Source organism: Camellia sinensis, chromosome 4 (assembly GCF_055761805.1).
Source record: "Camellia sinensis isolate YWXY chromosome 4, ASM5576180v1, whole genome shotgun sequence".
Taxonomy (NCBI): domain Eukaryota; kingdom Viridiplantae; phylum Streptophyta; class Magnoliopsida; order Ericales; family Theaceae; genus Camellia; species Camellia sinensis.
Window position 1 is genome coordinate 58,867,096 of NC_138964.1, and position 21,334 is coordinate 58,888,429.

Here is a 21,334-nt window from a genome sequence, read left to right on the forward strand (position 1 = left end):
AGAGAGATTGGGAAGTTTCTGGGGGTGGTTGACCCTCTCTGCAAAAACAAGATGATCGATCAAAAGATCATCAGGGCCGATGATTTCACCTCCAAAATCAACAGCCCCCTCTCTCTCTCTCTCTGCGTGTGTGTGTGCGCGCAAGTGGAAGGTTGGATGATATCCACCTTTTTCTTGACCAAAAACAAAAACCAAACCAAACCAAACCAAAAATAAATAAATAAAATAAATAAAAATTTCAATGGGGTTTGAGGCTGTGATGGCACTACCTCTTGGAGCATTGAAATTAATAATTTCTCCCGGGAAAAATTAGAGGCAGTGACGATGGATTTCTTGAGTCGGACACTGAGAACCGGACCCGATTCTTGGCTGGGCAACTCGGAGGGTTTGTGTGACATTTCTTCTCTCTGTCACAGACAACTGTTGTTGCAGCCATGGCGGAGTCGCATTCTCTCCTGATCCGTACACCGATCTGAGCCTCACTTTTTTTTTGTTTTTTAAATTTTTTTTTGCATTATAATATTCAGAGTTATTAAGGTTTGGAATACTTTAAAAAAATCAAAAAGTTAAAAAATTACTATTTTATATTACATGACTTCAAACTTAACTCGTACCCAATTTATATATATTAAGTAAAAAGGAGTTTTTAACCTGTGGGAGTTTCAATATTCCAATCTGAATTTTTTAAATTTTTTATTAAAAACAAAAATCATCATTTATTGATTTAGTTAAAATCTCTTTATCAGCATTTATTAATTTTTTTCAATCCACATGTCTTTTCACATGTTTGCATTTATTAATTTGGTCAAAATTTTCTGATCAGCATTTAAAATTCCCTTATACAAATAATTATAGATGCAATCTGTGTATAGTTACTGCAATACACTTTTCAACTTCTCTCATACACTATGGTTAGTGATAAGATTGTTAAATTATCTTTATAAAAAATCTTAAAAACCATAATTATATATTAAAAAAAATCTAAAACAAATATAAATATTTATAATTATTCCGTGCATAGCATGGGTGATAGGCTAGTTCATATTTCACAAAAAGTAAAAAAATACACTTATTTAAATCATCCTAACCCACCTCTAAGAGCATCCGCATCAAGCTCTTCAAATTTTTAAGCTAATTTAACCCAACATTCACTTTTTCTATTTTAACTAGTCACTTTTTTAGTATTCACTGCATCAAACTCTCTATTCTAAGAGCATCTCCAACGGTTTAGCAAAATTTTCACCAAATCTGAGTAAAAAAGAGTTGATTTTCTTGATCTGATATGCGTAGCTCCAATGGTTATGGTTACTGTAGTGTGCATCAAAAAAGGAAAAGGACATCCGGTGGGTCGATCGGTTCAAATTTTTTTTGAACCGTTTGAACCAGTAATTTGAACAATTTGAACCAGTTCGTAGGCCAATTTTTGCATGAGCCGGTCGACCGGATGGTCGACTAGGGGGGTTGACCCCGTGGTGTAAAATTTTCACAAATTTCTGCTGTAACGGTTATGCACAGTAAATTGGTGAAAGGAGCAAGTCGCTCTTAGTTTGATGAAACGTTTGATATTTTCTCAATTTGATACTATTTTGGTGTAACCGTTGGAGCACAAAAAGAAGCTTTTTGTCATCAAATTTGAATTTGATGTTGGATTTGGTGAACGGTTGGAGATGACCTAACTCAATCTTATTAAAATATTATTTGTTATTGTATTTGTTATTCTTTCTTTTTTTATTAAATTGATAAGGTGCTACCCAAACAATTCTTAAAAAATGCAAAAAAAAAAAAAAACAAAATGTTGTTGACCTGTCAACCGGCGGGTAGGGATGGAAATTTAAACCCGGCTCGACGGGGACCCGACCTCCTGATCTCGATTAATACGATTTTTTTCTAAAAAATACCCTCGACGGGTCGGAGATGGTATTAAAAAAAAATCCCCGGTCATTTTCGGGCCGGGGACGGTGATAAGAAATTCCGCCCCAGCCTCGACCCGACCCTTGCCCCGCTCTCCGTCCCCGTTTCTGCCCCGCCTAATATATATTATATACTCATCTCTCTCTAATATATATTATATACTCACTCACCTACCTACCCACTAATATATATTATATACATCTCTCTCTCTCTCTCTCTCTCATCTCAGTCAGAGCTAACAATCCCAAAACAAACACACCTCATCTCCTCTCTCTCATTTCAGATCTCTCTCTCTCTCCTTCTTCCTCCGCATCTCTGTCTCTCGTCTCTTCGCCTTCTCTCTCTGCCGCCATGATTGATTCTCTCTCAAGCTCTCACTCTCGCACTGTTCTACTCTCTCACTCACTCTCGCACTGTTCGCGACGCCGATCGACCTCCACCGTCGTCCATGGCCTCCGTCGTCGCAGTCACAGCCATCCATCGCCTCTGAATCTCCGATCGTCCTCCTTCTCCTTCGTTCACCACAGATCTGTATGTGTGTATCGTCCTCCGTCTGTATGTGTTGATGATCCGATCGTCCACTCTCTCTCTCTCTCTCTCTCTCTCTCTGTGACACAGATCTCAGATCTGTTTGTATATGTATACATGTATTGATGATTTTTTTATGTTGATGTTGTTGTTGTTGTATGCATTTACATTTTGTGTATGTATACAGGTATATATGTATACATGTATGTATACACAAATCTCATATCCGATCTGTCCATTTTTATTTATTTTTGGTTTATGATCTATTGATGATTTTGTTGATATGTTGATGTTGAAAATGATATGTTGATGTTGACGATTCTGTTGATGATGCTGTTGTTGTTGTTGTTGTTGATGGTGGTGTTGAAACAGATTTGGGGGGCGGGAAATTTCGGGTTCGGGGAAACCCGATCCCCGTTAGGGGGCGGGGATGGGGACTGTGGTAGGTTCCCCGTCGGGGATCGAGACTGGGGCCAGGGAGATTTTCACAATCGGGGATCGGGGACGAGGAGTGTGATCCCTGGCCCCGCCCTGCCTCATTGCCATTTCTACCAGCGGGTCGACCGGTTAGCCTATATTTCAGCATTTTTGGCTCAGTTTTCCTGTAGAAAATATAATAAAAAATTATATAACGAATAAGCAGTGCCTCAACAAAGTTGTTGAGGTATTGTAGCAAATCTAAGAAAATGTTAATTTAGAAAAAAATTTACTGAGGCTGATGGAGGGAGCATTTAATGATTTATTAGCTGATGGAGGGAGCATTTGAATTCGACCCAAGGTTTTGAGACAAATATGGTATGCCCACCACATTGTAGAACAAAATCGTTGTTTTAGGCTCAAGATTACAAAGTGTCATTAATAACATACATTATCTTTCTAAAAATAAAAAAAATAGAAAAATGACATACATTGTAAATAGGGTATGGATTCTTTAAATTAGTCACTCAATTTGAGAGAGCGTTTGAGTTTAATAAACTCATTTTGGAACTAAGTACAATAATTATGTAAAAAAATCAAGATAATTGAATATTAGTAGTTATATGTTCGAATCACATTTGTTTTAAAAAATTAGACGACATACATAATTTGAAAAATAGGCACTCATTTTTTATAATATAAATTTGAGTCAAACACTTAGTCCAGTAGCAAAGACCACAATGGTGCGAGTACTAATAGCACTTACAGCCAGCAAGTTTTGGAAGCTGTGGTAGATGGACGTAAAAAATGCTTTTCTACATGGTGGAATAGATCGAGATATATACATGGAGCAACCCATTGGGTTTGAAAGCAAAGTCCATCCAACTTATGTTTGCAAATTAAAGAAAGCCTTGTATGGCTTAAAGCAAGTGCCGAGGGCATGGTATGGCAAAATAGCAGAATTTCTAGTACAAAGCAGATACTCGGTGGCACCAGTGGATTCAAGCCTATTCCTTAAGTCTCAAGGTGGGAAACTAGTACTACAAGAAATTACACTTTTAGCTACCAAATTTTTAGTCGCCGTTTTTTAGTCTCCGACATTCAATGGCAACTAAATTTTTTCGTTGCTCACTTAGTTGCTGAAGCCTTGTTGGCAATAGTCAATGGCGACTAAATTTACATTGGTCACTAATTATCTTATCTTCAGCTACTAAAACGAAGTTAGTCACCAATGGCTGCTGTGGGATGCTTTTGGGATTACCAAGTGTGCCCAACAGTTCAGACTCCCGATCTCCTGATCAAGTCTCATTAGTGCAATGTAAAACAAAAAATAAGAGTCAACTTTTATAGAAAATCCATTTATTGTAAAATACGCCAGAAAATGGACTACATCACCAGATCTCAAAGTCGCCACCTAATCTTTTAGGAAAATTAGAAACCCGTGACTCATGCCAAAGGCCACCGTCCTTCATAACCAAAGTGTCTTAACTTGGGAACATAGGTATTAGTGGGGAGGGTCATTAATTCAACACCCCACTCACTCGATCAAAGATCGACCTCTACTAAGTCATAATGTTGTTTTTATAATCAAAGTAAATCCATATTCTGATTATTAAAAATGCTATCATTACTATTAAGTCATTCAAATATAGATTGTGTAGTGAATTTTGGTTATGCTCTGACTTCATTTTTTTTAAAAAGGGATTTTCTTGGATAAAATCCACAACATAAGAATCATCTACACTCCAAAAATAAATAACACAATCTCTATTCACTGGCATTCAAATAGATATCTCACTTAAGTACTTAGTCTCATGTTATAGCAACACATATGGTAAGGAACACGTACACGCAATATGCTAAAGCTCGAAATGCTCACCTAGTACTCCAATACGAGTCATGGTATATACAGATATGTATAGATATGCATGATCCTATATACAAGTTTCTAATGCAATACACACAGACTATGTTCCTAAGAGTTCGGAGCTAAGATGTAGCATGAGTATCACCACAGTACATGGATATGTAAATGAAACATGTAAAACAGTAGTTCATATATAAGCCCGATGAGAAATTATCTATGAAATATTCCAGTATATATTTAAATGAATTATAAAATGGCTACAGCACAGCAACAACTTTTAAAGTAAGGAAATAATGTTGGTTTACCCACATTGGCTAAATATGTTAGGTACAAAAATTAATGCTTCCATTGGTGCTAGTACCATGATAAATCCATGTCATATGTTTGTGTCTCTTCTTCTTAGTACACAACTATCAAAGAAGTCCATCACAGTCATTTTTATTAAAGAATCATAATACTACCAGATAAAAGCATCCATTTTAACTTCAATTGTGAAGCCATTGTGAAGCGAAGTCTGTGGCGTGTGGGCCAAAAATAAACAGAAAGCCTATATATACTTGCAATTAGCTTAAAGCCTTAATTAAGGTTTAAGTTAATTAATTATGCTTAAGTTAATTTAATCAAAACTTAATATTTCTGAATTGAATCAAATTTTAATCAAACTTTCCAATAGGCTCTAAAAATTATGCTGATCTCAATAAACTAACCAATTTCGATTTCTGTCGCCATTAAGGCCTTCAATTTTCAGATTATAACAGAAATCATAACAGATATTCTTACGATCAACAGATATGAAGTCAAAAACCACATTAATAACATAATTAACATTCAAATTCACACCTAACACATAAGCACATGTCTTATTAAAGAATTAAAAGCAGAATATATGAGGGGGTTGTCACAAATCTCCTCCTTTTGGGCTGGAAAGACTACACAAGTTGCCCACCAAAATCTTTTAACCATGCTTATGCTAACAAGGTCAAGAAAACATGTGAAACTCCATCTCTTCACCCATGTGTTACCACCAAAATCTGACACAAACAGCCAACAAATATTTGTCCCAACATGCCCAACTCATCTTCAAGCCACCAAAACTGAAACTTTGCATTTTACAAAACCAAGAAGATAAGAAACTAACTAATAAACAATTTTGTCAACTTTGTCTCAGTATTTGCCAAAATAAATCACATTTAACAAAGATTAGGATTAAAAATCCTAACAACTATGAAAGCGTTTAAACTAAACGCACTCTAGTGCCAAACAGGACCTTCAATCCCATCCTAACTCTTCTTGAATCATTTATATTTAAATATATATATATTTTCTATTTTATGAATTAATAAAGAGATGTGAGTTGTGAGTTTAAACCAAGTGGTGTAATTTTGAATTTAAATCGAAAGTAGTGACTTTTGAATCTATGGAATGTAACCCATCCCTATACAAACAAGAAAAAGGTTGGCATTTGGAGATGGAACTTCATGTTCTTTGTCTAGAATTTATATTTCTTATTTTTCCTCTTCTACTTGGTGGTTTAAATCTAAAGGTATTCCAAATTTGGTTTTATTTGTGCATAACACAATTAAACAATAGTCATTAGATTGGGCTTTGTATTCATTGATAACTCAGTGCACACAGAGAAAACCTAAACTCTAGGTACGTGATTTATGATGATCTCTAATCCAATACACAAATCAAAATGATGGCTACTAGAATTCTCAACACACTAAGTCAAATCTAAATCAATGCTTATTTTCGATAAAACTGATTTAGCTTTGAACATAGAAATCAATAGATGGAACACAATGGATTTAATGTGGAAAAAGCAATTCCAATTGGAGTCCACCAAATGCAATTACTAAAAATCACTAGCCAAAAAGGCTAAGAAAATCCACCAAGACAAAGCTTACCTAATCTACCTCCTAGTGAATCTATACCCAGTTGATCTGGAGATGTTATCCCATCTTCAATCCAATTTGCTTTTGGAATTTGAAGCTTATTAAGTTGATTCCACAACCTCGAACAAGGCTTGGATTCCATTGAATCTCCATTTAATTGACAATCAATCACTTGAGATGTATAAGATACATCACTAAATTATCGAGGAAAAATTCAAAGAACCCGAGATCGTTCCGATAAGTAAGATCTATATCTGTTCTCAATCTCTATTTATGTTAAACTCGAGGTCGTTCTGTCATGTATTAGACCCAAGGTCATTCTGCTATAATACAAAATTATTTTGAGAATGATTTTATTCAAGTATTAGAACTCATTCAAACAACCCCTTTACTTTGATGTTATTCACTTGGCTTTCGCTAACTCTATTATATTGTAGACACCCCATTTTTGACTGACCTCAAGACTTTGATGTCATCGTTTGTGCACTCGGTGATTGCGCATGTTTGTGCTCATTATGAGTTTCCGGGACTTTCGGCTGAGCGCCTTGCCTAGCGCCTTGCCTCGGGACCTCTTAACTCTCTTCTTCTTGGTTTGTTTTTGGATCGAACCTTGGTGCCTTTGCTTGGAGGGAGAGAGAAGCCTGTAGGCCACTTTTTGTAGTTGTAGGCTACTTTTCCCTCTTGTAGGCCACTTGTAATGGCCCGTAGGCTAGTTTTCGGGGCTTTCGGTTGAGCGCCTTATCTCGGGGCCTCTTAGATCTCTTCATTTTGGTTTGTTTTCGGATCATACCTTGTTATCCCTTGCCTGGAGGGAGGGGAGGGCCTGTCGGCCACTTTTTGTAGCTGTAGGCTACTTTTCCCTCTTGTAGGCCACTTGAAGTAGACTATAGGCTAGTGGAGATGGCCAGTCAGCCATCTAAGTGGCCTACGGCCATTTTTCTTGTTTTTTAGCCTTATTGGCCACTTTTGGAACCCTGTTGGCCACTTTTTGTAGTTATAGGTCACTTGCTCCTCTTGTAGGCCACTTTAAGTGGCCGATAGGCTACTTGAAGTGGCCTACAGCCTTTTTTCTATTTTTGTAGATATTTTTGGTGTCAGCTGTGCCAGCTGTTGGGCACAAAATGCATCCTCCATACATGTGTATGGAGGGATTCAAGCAAGCTCTAAGCTTGTCAAGCAAGCTTCTCCTTGCTTTGCTTATATAAGGGGATGTGCTTCCCCCTTAGAGGAGGTTCAGAATTTTGAGAAGCAAATTTTCCCCTCTCTCTTCCCTTTTGGTGCTTGAAAGTGAGCTTTCTTCACATTTTTGCAAAGAGACTCTTAGCCAAATACCACCATCATTGAGTTGAGGTTCTTGGAGGTCATATTTAAGTTCTAAAAGTTGGTTTTGGCTCAAAGAAGTTGCTATTATTGCTGTGCTTCAAGGGTGAGTCCCATATCCTCTTTAAAGCTTTACTTTTATTGCTTATTTGGCCATCCTTGCATGCTATTTTAGGCTTAGCTTTCAACTACAAAAAGTTCTATTTTTAAGTGTTTAAAATGGTTGTTTGAGGCCTCTTTGGTGTTGAGGGCGTTCTACCCTCTTGTATACCTTATTTGCTTAAGCTTGGTGCCATGTTTTAAAGGTTCAGAGGCACCCTTTGTTTGGCCTTTCTACCACTGAAACTCAGAGGAATTTCAGTGGTAGAAACCATTTTTTAAGGTCTAAAGTAGGAGGGGGTGGCCTCTCCTCCTTGCTTCTTGGTTCCATGTCTTGTTGGCCTCATACTTGAGCATATTTTTCTAGCATGTGTTGCCTTGATCTCAGCCCATTTTTGGTCTTATTTCAGTGTGTTGTAGCTCTATTTTGACTTGGTTGAGTCACCTTATGCATGCTTCATACACTTGTAGTGTAATCCTACTCGCTAGCCTAACATGCTTCATGTCTTAGCCTATAATTCTAGCATGTATTGGCTCCACTCCAGCATGTTTTTGGCCATTATTTAACATGCTTCAACTCTGATTTTAGTTGGTTGGATCACCTCTTGCTTGTTTCTTGCACTTGTAGTGCAATCATGCTCCTTAACCTAGTGTACTTGGTGTTTTGGCCTTTCATTCTAGCTTGTCTTGGCTATACTCCATGCATGTTTTGGTATTATTTTGACATGCTTTAGGACTATTTTAAGTGTTCTTGGCCTTTTGGGGCTTGCTTTGTATAGCTATAGCATAGATGGCTTCACTAGTCTTGAGTTTTGAGACCACTAGCATGCTATATTTGTGATGTGTGTATGATATAGCATCATTTCAAAGGTAAATTCAGAGCATAAACTTCTGTCATACTCTCATGTTTATCTCTCTTTCATTGTGTTTAAGAGTTGTGCCTTTATGCTTTGTTTGTGAGCTAATGCATGAGCATATCTTTCTTGCCATCTATGCTGTGAGTCTAGCATGCTTTTGCTATTGTTTTGACCTGCCTTAGGTCTGTTTTGAATGGTTAAGGTCTTTTGAGCATCGCTTAGTGTGGTTGTAGTGTAAAGGGCCTTGACTAGCCATGAGTTTTAGGGCCTTTAACATGTTGTATGTGTGTTGTTTGTATGATATAACATCATTTGGCATAGTATTTCAGAGCATATACTTCCATCATACACTCATATATATTACTCTTTAATTGTGTTTGAGAGTTGAGCCTTATGCCTCGTTTATGAGCCAATGCATGAACATCATTTTCTTGCTTTTCATGCTATCTTCTTGGTTCATTTTAGCCACTGTTTTGGCCTGTTATAGCTCTGTCTTGGGCTGATTTGTTTGTTTGTGCATAGTGTTGCATGCCTCTAGTGTTGTGTCCTTCGCTAGTCTCGGGATTCTTGACTCTTAGCATGCATTGCATGAGTTGTTAGCGTGTTTTAGCATCATTTGTCGTGCCATTTTAGTGTTGAAAGGTATACCATGACATGCCATCTTTCATTTGTCGTATCACTTTGAAAGAGGTCTTAAGCCCTTTGTTGGTTTGAACACGAAATTGAGGCATTCATGCCCAATGGCATGATGCTTCTTTCATGCTCAAGAAGCTTGTGGCTTGGTTCGTCTTTCAAATTAGAAGACTTCTCATTTTTGGACTTAACCGGTTAAAGGGCTTATCGGTAATCTAAAACGAGTAAACAAAATGAATCAAACTAAAACATGTCAAGATAACATGTTTATGATGCATTGCATGTGTTTGGGTCAGACGTTAATCCAAACACGAGAAATGAGGGACGTTTCATACTCAAAGTGATGAAACGCGCCTCATTTCTTAGTCGCCGCCCCCCTTGATTGTGCATGATAGGGTGGAGGCCTCTTGAGTCTTGTGTGTTACTTGTGCATTCTTTAACTTGTACAAACTTGGCTTCTCAGCCATCGTGCATTGCGATGCTCGGTTAGTGGCCCGAGAGTTGAGTACCGCACTCATTTGAGCTTGAGAAATGATAAGGAGGGTGGTTGTATACACATACCCTGCAAATGCGTTGCCTTGCCCCTTTTGTACTCTGTTTGTAGCAAAACTGGAGTATGCAGATGCAACTGGCCGACCGGCTAGAGAAAGTGGCCTACAGCCTCCTTAAGTGGCCAACAAGTGGCCTACAGCCTCCCCTGGTGGTCGACAGTCCACCAGTTTGAAGATGGTTCAAAGTGATTCTGGTTCTGGAGCAGAAGCAGTCTGGGAATTGGTTCAGTGTTCGGGATCAAGGTGAATGCAAACAGAGGTAACCGGTGGCAAGGCGACGGGATTTCGGGGAGAAGCAATCGAGCATACATGCATTCCGCACCCCGAGGCTCCTTTTAACTGCTTTGCTTAGATGGTTAACTCGTTGATTCTAGTTAATTAGTTGTGATTTGTAATAGTTAGCTTAATTAGCGTAGCTAGTTAGCTTTCATTTCATTCGGACCCTCCGTTGAGAGGGCAAATGTTGTAATAAGTGTGCATATGTGTGTGCATGTCTTCTAACCCCCATTTCTTTCTCCCTTTTACTTATCAGCTTTCGATGGTTAGTTTTAGGGCACGTTTTGATTAGCATACCTTATGCTTTGCATGCGTGCATCATTCATTAGTATTGCATGCACCAGGCTTGGCGCATCATTCAAACTGCATTGAATTTCAATACTTACTTGAATATGTGTTTCAAAGCATGTTATCGAGTGTTGCATTCATATGCCATCTTAGAATAGCCGAGCCTATTTTAGTTGCATCATTGCATGTGTTGCATTAGGCATCTTAACATAGCTAGGATCATGCATTATTACTAACTAGCTTTTGTTTTGGCTCGGAGTACACTGTAAGTGTTTATGCTTTAGCATCACTGCATGAGATGTGTATGTTGGCATGTTAGCATGCTTGCCATGAGGCTATTTGCTTAACTGCTATAATTGCATGAATGCTTGTGGATGAAGGCTTTATTGCTTGAATTAGGACAATTCATCAAAATGTGTGTTTTAAGCCCACTTTGCGGAGTGGCAAAATCATGTTGTTTTAAGCCCACTTGAGGGTGGCAAATCCGTGCTTTAGCCTACTTGCGAGTAGCACATTCAAACCATTTTCGAAAACAAACATGAGATGTTTTGTTCCAAATCGAGTGATTGAGTCTATACTTGTATGCTGTGCGCATCACATAGTAAGGTTAGCTACTAAACCGGAATAAGAACACATATATTTTCAAAAACAACATATCATGTTAGTAGAGGCCGATCCTTTGATCGGGCGAGCGGGGGTGCTCATTTCATGACCTTTCCCCCTCGTACCCAAGTTCTCGAGCCGACGCAACTTTGGTGATGACGGACATGTGGCCTTAGGCACGAGTCAGGGTTTCCTAAACTTCCTAAAACAAAATATTTAGGTGGCGACTCTGAAATCTGGCAAAGCAGTCCATGTTTGGCGCTTTTTGATTAAAATCAATTTTCCAAAATGATTTGTCGGATTTGGACTCTTTGGTGGTTTATCAGTCTTGCATTGCACTTTGTGAGATTAGATTCAGAACTGTGACAGGAGTCCGAACTGTAGTAGCTAGAACCCAATTCGCGCCCTCTTCGAAAGGGGGGCAGACAGAGAGCATTCGGGCGATCTACATATATATATGTATGTAGGTGAGCAGCGAGATGTCCAGGAGGAATACCAAGTTTTGTGGAGTCAGCCAAGGATGCCTCACGCGCGAGGCTTTTGTCTCTTGTTTTGTTTTTTATTGGTCATGCTTGACCACCTCTTGTTTATACGAAGTTTAAGTTTTGTAAGATCATGAATAATACTTTTGTGTTTAAGCCTTGTATGAAAGTCTGTAATAAATGTATGAACAAGGTGTATTATATGGTTGTGAGTTATTAACGTATGAAATATTTTTGTTTATGCCATATACGCAAAGCTCATTGGACAAAATTTTATATTTTTGCTTTTGCTTCTACTTCTGGCCTCATATATTTAAATATGTTTTGAAATCTATCTGAGGTCGCAGATAATCTTATGATTACTACCCGGTTATGATCCAAACCTCTAGGGACAAGTATGGGTCATGACAGGATTTTTCTGAGGAAAATGAGTTGTCAAGCATGGGGAGCACAGCTGAATTTGTGGAAGAAAGTTGCAGCAAAAGCCTCAAAAAATAGTTGAGCCAGTATGCACAGTTGCGCCCGTGACCTAGACGTTTGTGCCCGCGATTTGCAAATCAAGACATCATGCCCGCGACCACCAGGCCACGCTCGCAACCTTGGCTACCGCACCCGCAGTCCTTCTAACCGCACCTGCGACCATGGTAAGTCCAAAAGTCCAGCTCCCAGTACTTTTCTCTGGAACCTATAAAGGGACACTACGGCCGCGACCAAGGCTTACCACGCTTATGAAAAACATATCTGCACCCATGAACATGTCCTGCCTTAAGTCTATTTAAAGGACCCTTTGCTCATTTGTTGAGCCACCTCTCCAAGACCATTTTGTATCTCTACTAGCACATTTTCTAGCTCTCCAAAACTTCTCTTGAGCTCAACATTGCAAAAGTCATAGAGAATTTATTTTTGAGAGAAATACATTTTTGAGAGTGTATGTTTGTAAGAGAGTTTATTATTTGAGAGTGATCTTGTTGTGAGGATTGTTTGTACTCTCATTTGCTTGATGATACATTAATATCCAAAAGCCTCAAAGCTAATCGTCAAGTTTTTCTATAAGTTCTTCACCTCTTCAAAAAGTGAACCTTCTTGGTGGATTCCAAGATTGCATATTTCGGTGAATTTTGAAATCATTGGTGTCGTGGCGATTCGACAACTGTAGTGTACATCCAGTGGAGATTGCAGAGGTACTTGTAGATTGAGCAAAGTCATGTGCCGGTGAGTGGACTTGTGTGCTTGGATTGGGGTTTGTAAGATATCTCATATACTACCTTTCTTGTATAGTGGATTATTTGTGTAGTCGAGGGCTCATGGTTTTTTATCACAAGTTGGTGGATTCCAATTATGATTTTTTCACTTAAAAAATATCTTGTGTCATGGATTGATTTGCTCTTACTATCTCTTCTCTATATTTATCATGGTTGCATTAATTTTTTATTGGATTGCCTAAATCAATAATCCCATTAAACAAGATGTATCTAGATTTTCCAAAAGAGTTTTCCACACAAATCTAAATTTTTCAATTAGTATTAGAGTTGGTCGCTCGTACTTTGTTTTTCAAAGTTATAGGAGTGTGATCTTTAGTGATTATAGATTATGGATTCAATTCAAGGCAACAATTTTGTTAAAACTTCCAAAAATGATCAAGAGTTTGAATCCAAAATGATGGCTTTGTTTACTAAAACGTTTCAACAATTTGTGGAAATGAGAAAGCCTAATTTGAAGGATTTAAATGAGAGAGTGAGAGAGGGAGAGAGAGAGAGAGAGAGAGAGAGAGAGAGATTTAATTATGAGCAAAACTTTTCTAAACCCAACAAAAAGAAAATAATTTTTCGAGAGATTTAATTATGAGCAAAACTTTTCTAAACCCAACAAAAAGAAAATAATTTTTCAAGAAACATAATGCTCTAAATGTCATGGGTTTAGACATGTTTCAATTGAATGTCTTTCCAAACTTGAGAAAAATGCAACACAGAGAGAGAGAGAGATTTAATTATGAGCAAAACTTTTCTAAACCCAACAAAAAGAAAATAATTTTTCAAGAAACATAATGCTCTAAATGTCATGGGTTTAGACATGTTTCAATTGAATGTCTTTCCAAACTTGAGAAAAATGCAACCCACATTGTTTTGGTTGCAAGTCTTGACCAGGCTTCAAAACATGAAGTCACTTCTGATAGTGAAGACAGGAATTCTCAAGAAACACATAAGATGTACCTCCAATGCTGTAAGTTGATGAAACAAAAGGAAAAACTCATAATTAGCTTGGAAAAATGTGTGAAGGAGAAGGATCGATTGAAAAATGAACTTTTAGAGGCTTAAGCAAAGATCAATGTCCTAAAAAATGAAAACGACATTTTGATCGATACACTCTCCACCTATGGAAGGGAGAGATGTCATTTTTGTGGCGCACATGACGAGCTCGAAAAGAAAAATGATCTTCTTAAAGAAGATGCTGAAATTTGTGCCAAGACGATCAAAGAGCTTAAGGAGAAGTGTGCAAAAAGGGAACTTGAACTGATCCGTGCCAATGCTACACTCAATTTGTGGAATACAAGTTCAAAGAATTTAGCTATGTTCTAAATTCACAACAAATGGCGAGTGATAAGAGTGGACTAGGCTACCTCAACAACTGCAACTCCATGTTTGAAGCATTATCTTCCAACAATGGTGCACGCATACAAGAGGTAAAAGATTTTGTCAAGGAAAAAGGTAAAATTTCTTTGACTTCAAGTTTTTCTCATGAAAATGTTTTAAAGAAGAAATTTATGTCTGTTAGTCATCATTGTGGAGATTGTGGTCACATTAGGCCTCATTGCTTGTATTTGTGTAAGGCTAACTATAGCAGGGATGAAGGTGTTTCTAGACAAGTTCATAGGCAACAACATGTGCATAAGCGGAACATTCAATGGGGTAAGCTAGCCAAAAGGTATCCAAATGATGGTAAGCCTTTTTTTGTTATGATTTTTGTGAAAAATTAGGCCATCTTCATTCCTATTATTATTTGCTTCATGGCCACAATCCATATAGAGGTAGCATGTTAGAATTTTGAGCAACCCTTGTTACCCAACAAAAACCCAAATTGTCAAAAGGATTTTTAGAATTTTACGGACTTTCTCAACAACTTTGGTAAAATGCCTTATGTTAAAACAGAGTTGTTTAGGTTAGGAAAAACGATTTGGGATGAAGGGTTTCATGTTCTTGTGTTGTAAATACATTTTTTTTAAAAAATTTATTTTTGAGTTCTTTAAAAAAAAAAATTGTGTGTTTCTATTTTTGTCAAGTCTTGTGAGTCTTTGTGTGGTTGAGTTATTTAAAATCTTAAAAAAAGAAAAAAAGAAAAAAAATCGTTGTTGGTCAAAAAGGAATTTTGTCTCTAGACTTGAAAAACTTTGTTTTATTTTGCATGACATGTTCGGTTTGTGTAATTCTTACTTCCTTTGAATACTTGAGGATTGATGAACATGATCACATTTTGTACACATTTTTAGTAGGATTAAATGTTTATTGATAGCTTATGAGAAATCCTGAACAATGTGTTAATTTTTGTGCCTTAACTCTTGCAAATTGACCGATACCAAGTACTCCATGTATGATGATGAGAGTTGAACTAAAAAATATTTTGTTGCTTTTGTGCTAAGCTCGAGGGAAAGGGCTACATGTAAGAGTGTATTATAACTGCCATTTTTGAGAGGATAAAATTCATGATTTATTGGATTCAGTTACTGCTCTTAGCAGTGTGAAAGCCTCATTCGAATTTTTGAAATGAAAGAAAAAAAAATTGAAAAGTAATTAACAAAAAAGAAAAAAAGAAGGACGTTATGGAAGTTTGGAAAAATGCTCTCTCTCTTAAAAAAAAATACTTTGAAAAACTTGAGGTTTGACTTCCAAAAAGAGCGGTTCAATTTTTGATACAAAATGTTCAAATTTGATCTCTACATGGCATTGCTAAACATGGTATTCTCAATTCACATAACACACTACCTTTGTATGGGATTCATGTTTGCCGGTCCAATGGTTTTCAAGTAAGAGCGTCTTTTTACACTTTGTTGAACATTCTCAATTTTGATAAAATTCTATTTTTCAAATTGAGAGAATGGAGATAAGATTCTTCTGGACCGTTTCGTGTCTTGTGGAATATCTTAGTCTTGTGTGTGTTTTTGTTTGTTTCGTCCTCCTACTTTGTTGTGTGTGTTATTTTCAGTTTATCTTGTTTTGGGTTTGTCAGTAATTTAGCTAACTTTTTGTTTTGAAGATCTTTTAACTTTTTGTTCTGAACATCTAAATGAAATATTTGGTGTGTCAAGAATTTCATAGTGATTTATGATACGATAACAAGATCTTTTTTGTTCTTATTTTTTCTAATTTTTTTTTGAAATGTTACACTGTGTTATTGAGTGACATATAATCACATTGTGTTTTCAGAATACTAAATAATTTCTCATATACTATAGCAAGAGCATCTCCATAAGATTAATTAAATTTTTAGTTATATTTTTAACTTAAGAGTTACTTTTTCCCACTATGGAATGGAAAGTGTTAAAAATTGTTTCTCCAAATATTTTTTAAATATTTAATGTAGTAGTGGCCTTTTGATCACAATCCAATAAAAGTAAACCACAATGGACTATGATGCAAATTAACAACTATACTTTGTATAATAATTAAAAAAATCATTCGGTGCGTTAAGAATTCCAACGTGATTTATGATACAATAACATGATCATTTTTGTTCTAATTTTTTCTAAAAAATTTGTGAAATGTTACACTGTGTTATTGAGTGACATATAATCACGTTGTGTTTTCAGAATACGAAATAATTTCTTGTTTACTATAGCAAGAGCATCTCCATTAGATTAACTCAAAGAACAGGACTTGAACTATACAAATTATGGAATCTAATCATGTTTGCATCAAAAGTTCAAAAAAAAAGTAGTATCATATCCTTGGAATGTTTCTATTGTGGAGCACATGACAAAGACCTCCCAAAGGGTTAGTAATATGATGTTTATTGGATTATTTTAATGTTGTAAAATTTGCTACTAACTTGACAATTTGAAGTTTGAATTGTTTAGAATTAATTGGACTAGGGTTAAAATAAGTGAATTATATTGATTCATAGTTTTATAGTTATAGATCCGATTTTAAATTGAATTAAATTAACTATTTATACATGCTGTAATTATCTACTCTTATATTCTAATATAGTGGTAAATTTAACTCTGAAGAATCATCTAACAAATCTTAAATTATGAGTAATATTTTTCGATTATAATGTGATTAATAACAATAATTTTTAAAATAAGGAGTTCAAATTGGTTTAGTCTCATTTGATTTCAAAATTTTTATGGCTCTGATCACTCTAATTAGTCGTGACAATCCAAAATTGAAACTAAAAGAATTAAAATTGGAAAGCATTCATTAAAATTGGGGTTTGAAAACCCTTATCATTACAATCAACTACAATTTTCAAAGTTGAAAAAAGAATCTGCGCTTTTACCATGTGGTTGTGGATCACGATATAAAGTTATATAAAATTATGGATTCAACACACATATAGAAGAGTTTAATATCTTTGTGTGAATCAATATTATAAACAAAATCAATATTAAAAAAATCGGATCTATAATTATAAAACTATTAATCAATATTACTCATAACCAAATATACATATAGATACGAATATGACTACCTAACCCTAGAATTGTCAGACAAATTCAAACAAAAATTTGGGTTAGAACATTTTCATAATTCAAAACACTAATTTCTGAAACCCTAACCGTAATTTCTGATTTCACAATTCAAAACCCTTACCCTAATTTATGATTTCACGTTCAATTGAAAACCCTAGAACATTTTCACAATTCAAAACCGCAACATTTTACCAATTCAAAACCATAATTTCAATTCACAAAGCCTATTCTACCCATATTGATAACAATTTCAATTCACAACATTTTCATTCACAAACCCTATTCTACCAACATTTTCATCAATTCACAACATTTTCACATTCACAAACCCTATTCTACCCACATTGTACCCACATTCACATTTTCACAAACACAATAAACACATAAAATTCAAACTGAGACAGAGAGAGACAGATGCCATACCAGCAATTCAGAGAGAGCAACCCACAGACAGAGAGAGAGCAGAGAGAGAGAGAGAGTGTGAGAGCAGATGGAGAGCGAAGCAGAGAGAGAGAGTGAGAGTGAGAGCAGAGAGTGAGAGAGAGGCTGAAGTCGAAAAACCCTGAGTGTAAAAAGCGTGGTTGCAAATGAGGGGGCTGGGGGAATTCTATATAATTCGTAAAAGCGTGGTTACGAACCACGCTTTCATTTAAAAGCTAAAAGCATGGTTATCATTCACGCTTTCTTTACCTACAGTAAAAGCGTGGTTCGTAACCACGTTTTCTCAAAAAAAAAATTTACTTAAAAGCGTGGTTCGTAACCACGCTTTCTCTATAAATCAAATTTCCTTAAAAGCGTTGTTCGTAACCACGTTTTCTCAATTAAAAGCGTGGTTTGTAACCACGCTTTAAGATTTTCCAAATTTTCCGCGAGAGGGCCAGAAAAATGGTGAAAGCGTGGTTCACAACCACGTTTTAGCTTAGTTTGGGAAATACGTCCAAACTAGGCCTAGTTTGGGAAATAGGTTGCTATTTTGCCTTAATTTGGGAAAATGCTCTTGAATTTGTTTTCCCTTACAACAATGTTGGTCGGCTATTTGGACTTTGTGCATTTAACAAGTAAAACGACATCATTTTGAAATCTGCGACTAAATTGCAACAGTTGCTAAAAGATTTTAATCTCCCTCCCAGTGTTTCACTTTCCCGCCTAAATTTTTGGCGACCAATATTTCAAATTAGTTGCGAAAAATCACTTTTCGGTGACTAAATTACTCTAGTCGGTAAAAGTATGAACTTTTGCCTACCAATTTTTTTCTTAGTAGCCAAATGTGATTTTTTTGCGACAAAAATATTTTTGGTCGGCAAAAGTGGTCGGAAAATGTGTTATTTCTTGTAATGATGCATGAGCCTATACTTGCATGAATTTGAGAATTCAACATGATTACACTTTTATTACTTCAATAACTTATGTAATGAAAGCAAAGATTTCAAGTAATTGCCTGTATGTACAATATACATGAAGTTTCAACTTAGTTTTGAAGAATTGACATGCTTTTAGGCCTTGATTTGGCGAAATGATTTTCAATTCAAGATTTTCTACAAGTTTCTAAGTGTTTTCATAAGTTGTGGCCCAAAAGAATGAGTTTTGAGGCTTTGAATTTGAGTTTTGAACTTGGAGAGTAAATTTGGAAATTCTAGAATTTGCACAGTTTGCTCGAGTGGTGAAACCATCACTCAAGCGTACTTTGCAAGCTCCTAGTACTTTTGTAGGGTTCGAAGGTTGGCTCGAGCGACCACCCTTTATTTTCAGTCTTGGCTCGAGCGACCAAGAAGTTGGTTCAAGCGTAAAATGAGAACATCCAATACTTTTGCAGACCAAGGGGTTCGCTCGAGCGAACTACCTTGTTTTTAGAAATTTTGTCAAGTGTTTCAAAGTGTATAATTGCATCCTCATTCCATCTTAGGCATTCTTAAGCCATGGTTTAAGCCACAATAATGAGAAAAATAGTTAGAAATACTAAGAGAGAAATATAATAAGCCAAGTGTTTTCAAAATGTGTGTTTCAATGTGTATCTGCCATGTGGTCACGTGCTATCGTCCGCCTGATCAGTCCGGTCTGTCTAAGTCATCTGTTTTACTTCTGGAGCTATCTGTTTGTAATAACTTTGTAAAACTATGTTTAAGTAAAAGTATTTTTTGACTGATATGATATGATCTGTTTTTTGAAATGCTATTTTGTGAATCATGAATAAATGCCCAATTTTTTGAATTGTATTCATGGAATCCTTAGCATCATTTAAATCTGTATCTGATATCTGTTATCTGTTACCTAGTAACAGGGTTTCACGCGGGTTCCATACATGGAACTGATTATGCATAATCAATTATCTGATTTGATCTGCACGTGGGTCTTAATGACCATCTCATGTGAATATAAATCTATATGACCAATTACTCTGTATGTGGGTCTTTATGACCAATCTGATCTGTTAGCTAATAGATGTACCACGTATAACTATTTGCAAAATCTAATAATGTTTATGAATCTGTTTTTGATTTTTGAATCTATTATGGACATCATTCATAAAACCTTTACTCTATTGTTATTCATTGGGTTCTAGCTCATTATTTATATTATATATGTAGGTGATTAGGCGGATGACCAGGTCTAGAGATGACAACTTGGATTCTGTTTTGTCAAGCCAACTATCAAGCCTCGCGTGGAGGTTATTGAAAGTTTTTTGTGGATGAGTACCGAAATCAATATGTTATGAACAAGTTTTAAGCTCTTATTTTCTTTTGTTTGTTTTGTATATAGGGCTAAGTCCTTTCCTGTTTATCTGTACATGTGATGATGCTATAATGACATCACTTATATGTAAATATAAGTTTTAAATTTGTATCCCATATAAGTCCGTACAACTCTATGGACATTGTATTTTGCTAATTGCTTCTGCTAGCCCCTTATTTTGTTAATCTGATTCAGAGGCCTTCGGTAGTCCCAGGATTACTGGCCGGTTACGACGCTAAACCTATAGGGGCGGGTTTGCATCGTGACAGGGAGATTGTTAGGATTGTCAATCCTAATTGTGTGCATTACAATGTAAGTTGGCAATCCCGTTCCAAAGACAAAAATTATGATTTCCTGCTTAATCATTTTTGTCTCATTTTGTTGTTTGAATTAAAAGATTTTGTGTAGGATGTAGTTTTGTACCGGCATTGCCAAAGGGGGAGACTGTTAGGATTTTTAATCCTAATCTTTGTTGCATCTAATTTATTTTGGAAAATACCAAGACAAAGTTGACAAAAATTGTTTATTAGTTGGTTTTTTATCTTCTTGGTTTTGGTGGCTCCAAGATGAGTTAGGCATGTTGGGACAAAGATTTGTTGGCTGTTTGTCTTAGCTTTTTGGTGGCAACACATGGGTGAAGAGATGGAGTTTCACATGTTTGCTTGACCTTGTTGGCATAAGCATGGTTCAAAGATTTTGGTGGACAACTTGTGTAATCTTCCCAACCCAAAAGGAGGATATTTGTCTGGGGAAAATAAGTTGTCAACACATGGGGAGCATGGCCAAATTTGTGGAAGAATGCTGCAGCAAAAGTCTAAAAAAACAACTGAGCCAGTATACATAGCCGCACCCGCGACCTAGACGTTCGTGCCTATGATTTGTAGATCAAGCCATCGCACCTGTAACCACTAGGCCGCACCTGCAGTCCATCTAATCGCTCCTACGACCATGGCAAGTCCAAAAGTCCAACTCCCAGTACTTTTCTTTGTAACCCACGTAGGGACACCATGGTCACGACCAAGGCTTACCATGCCCGCGAAAAAGTTGTCCCCACCTGCGAACCTGTCTTGCCTCAAGTCTATTTAAATGATCCTTTGCTCATTTGTTGAGGCACATCTCCAAGACCATTTTGTATCTCTCTTAGCATATTTTCTAGCTCTCCAAAATTTCTCTTGAGCTCAACATTACAAA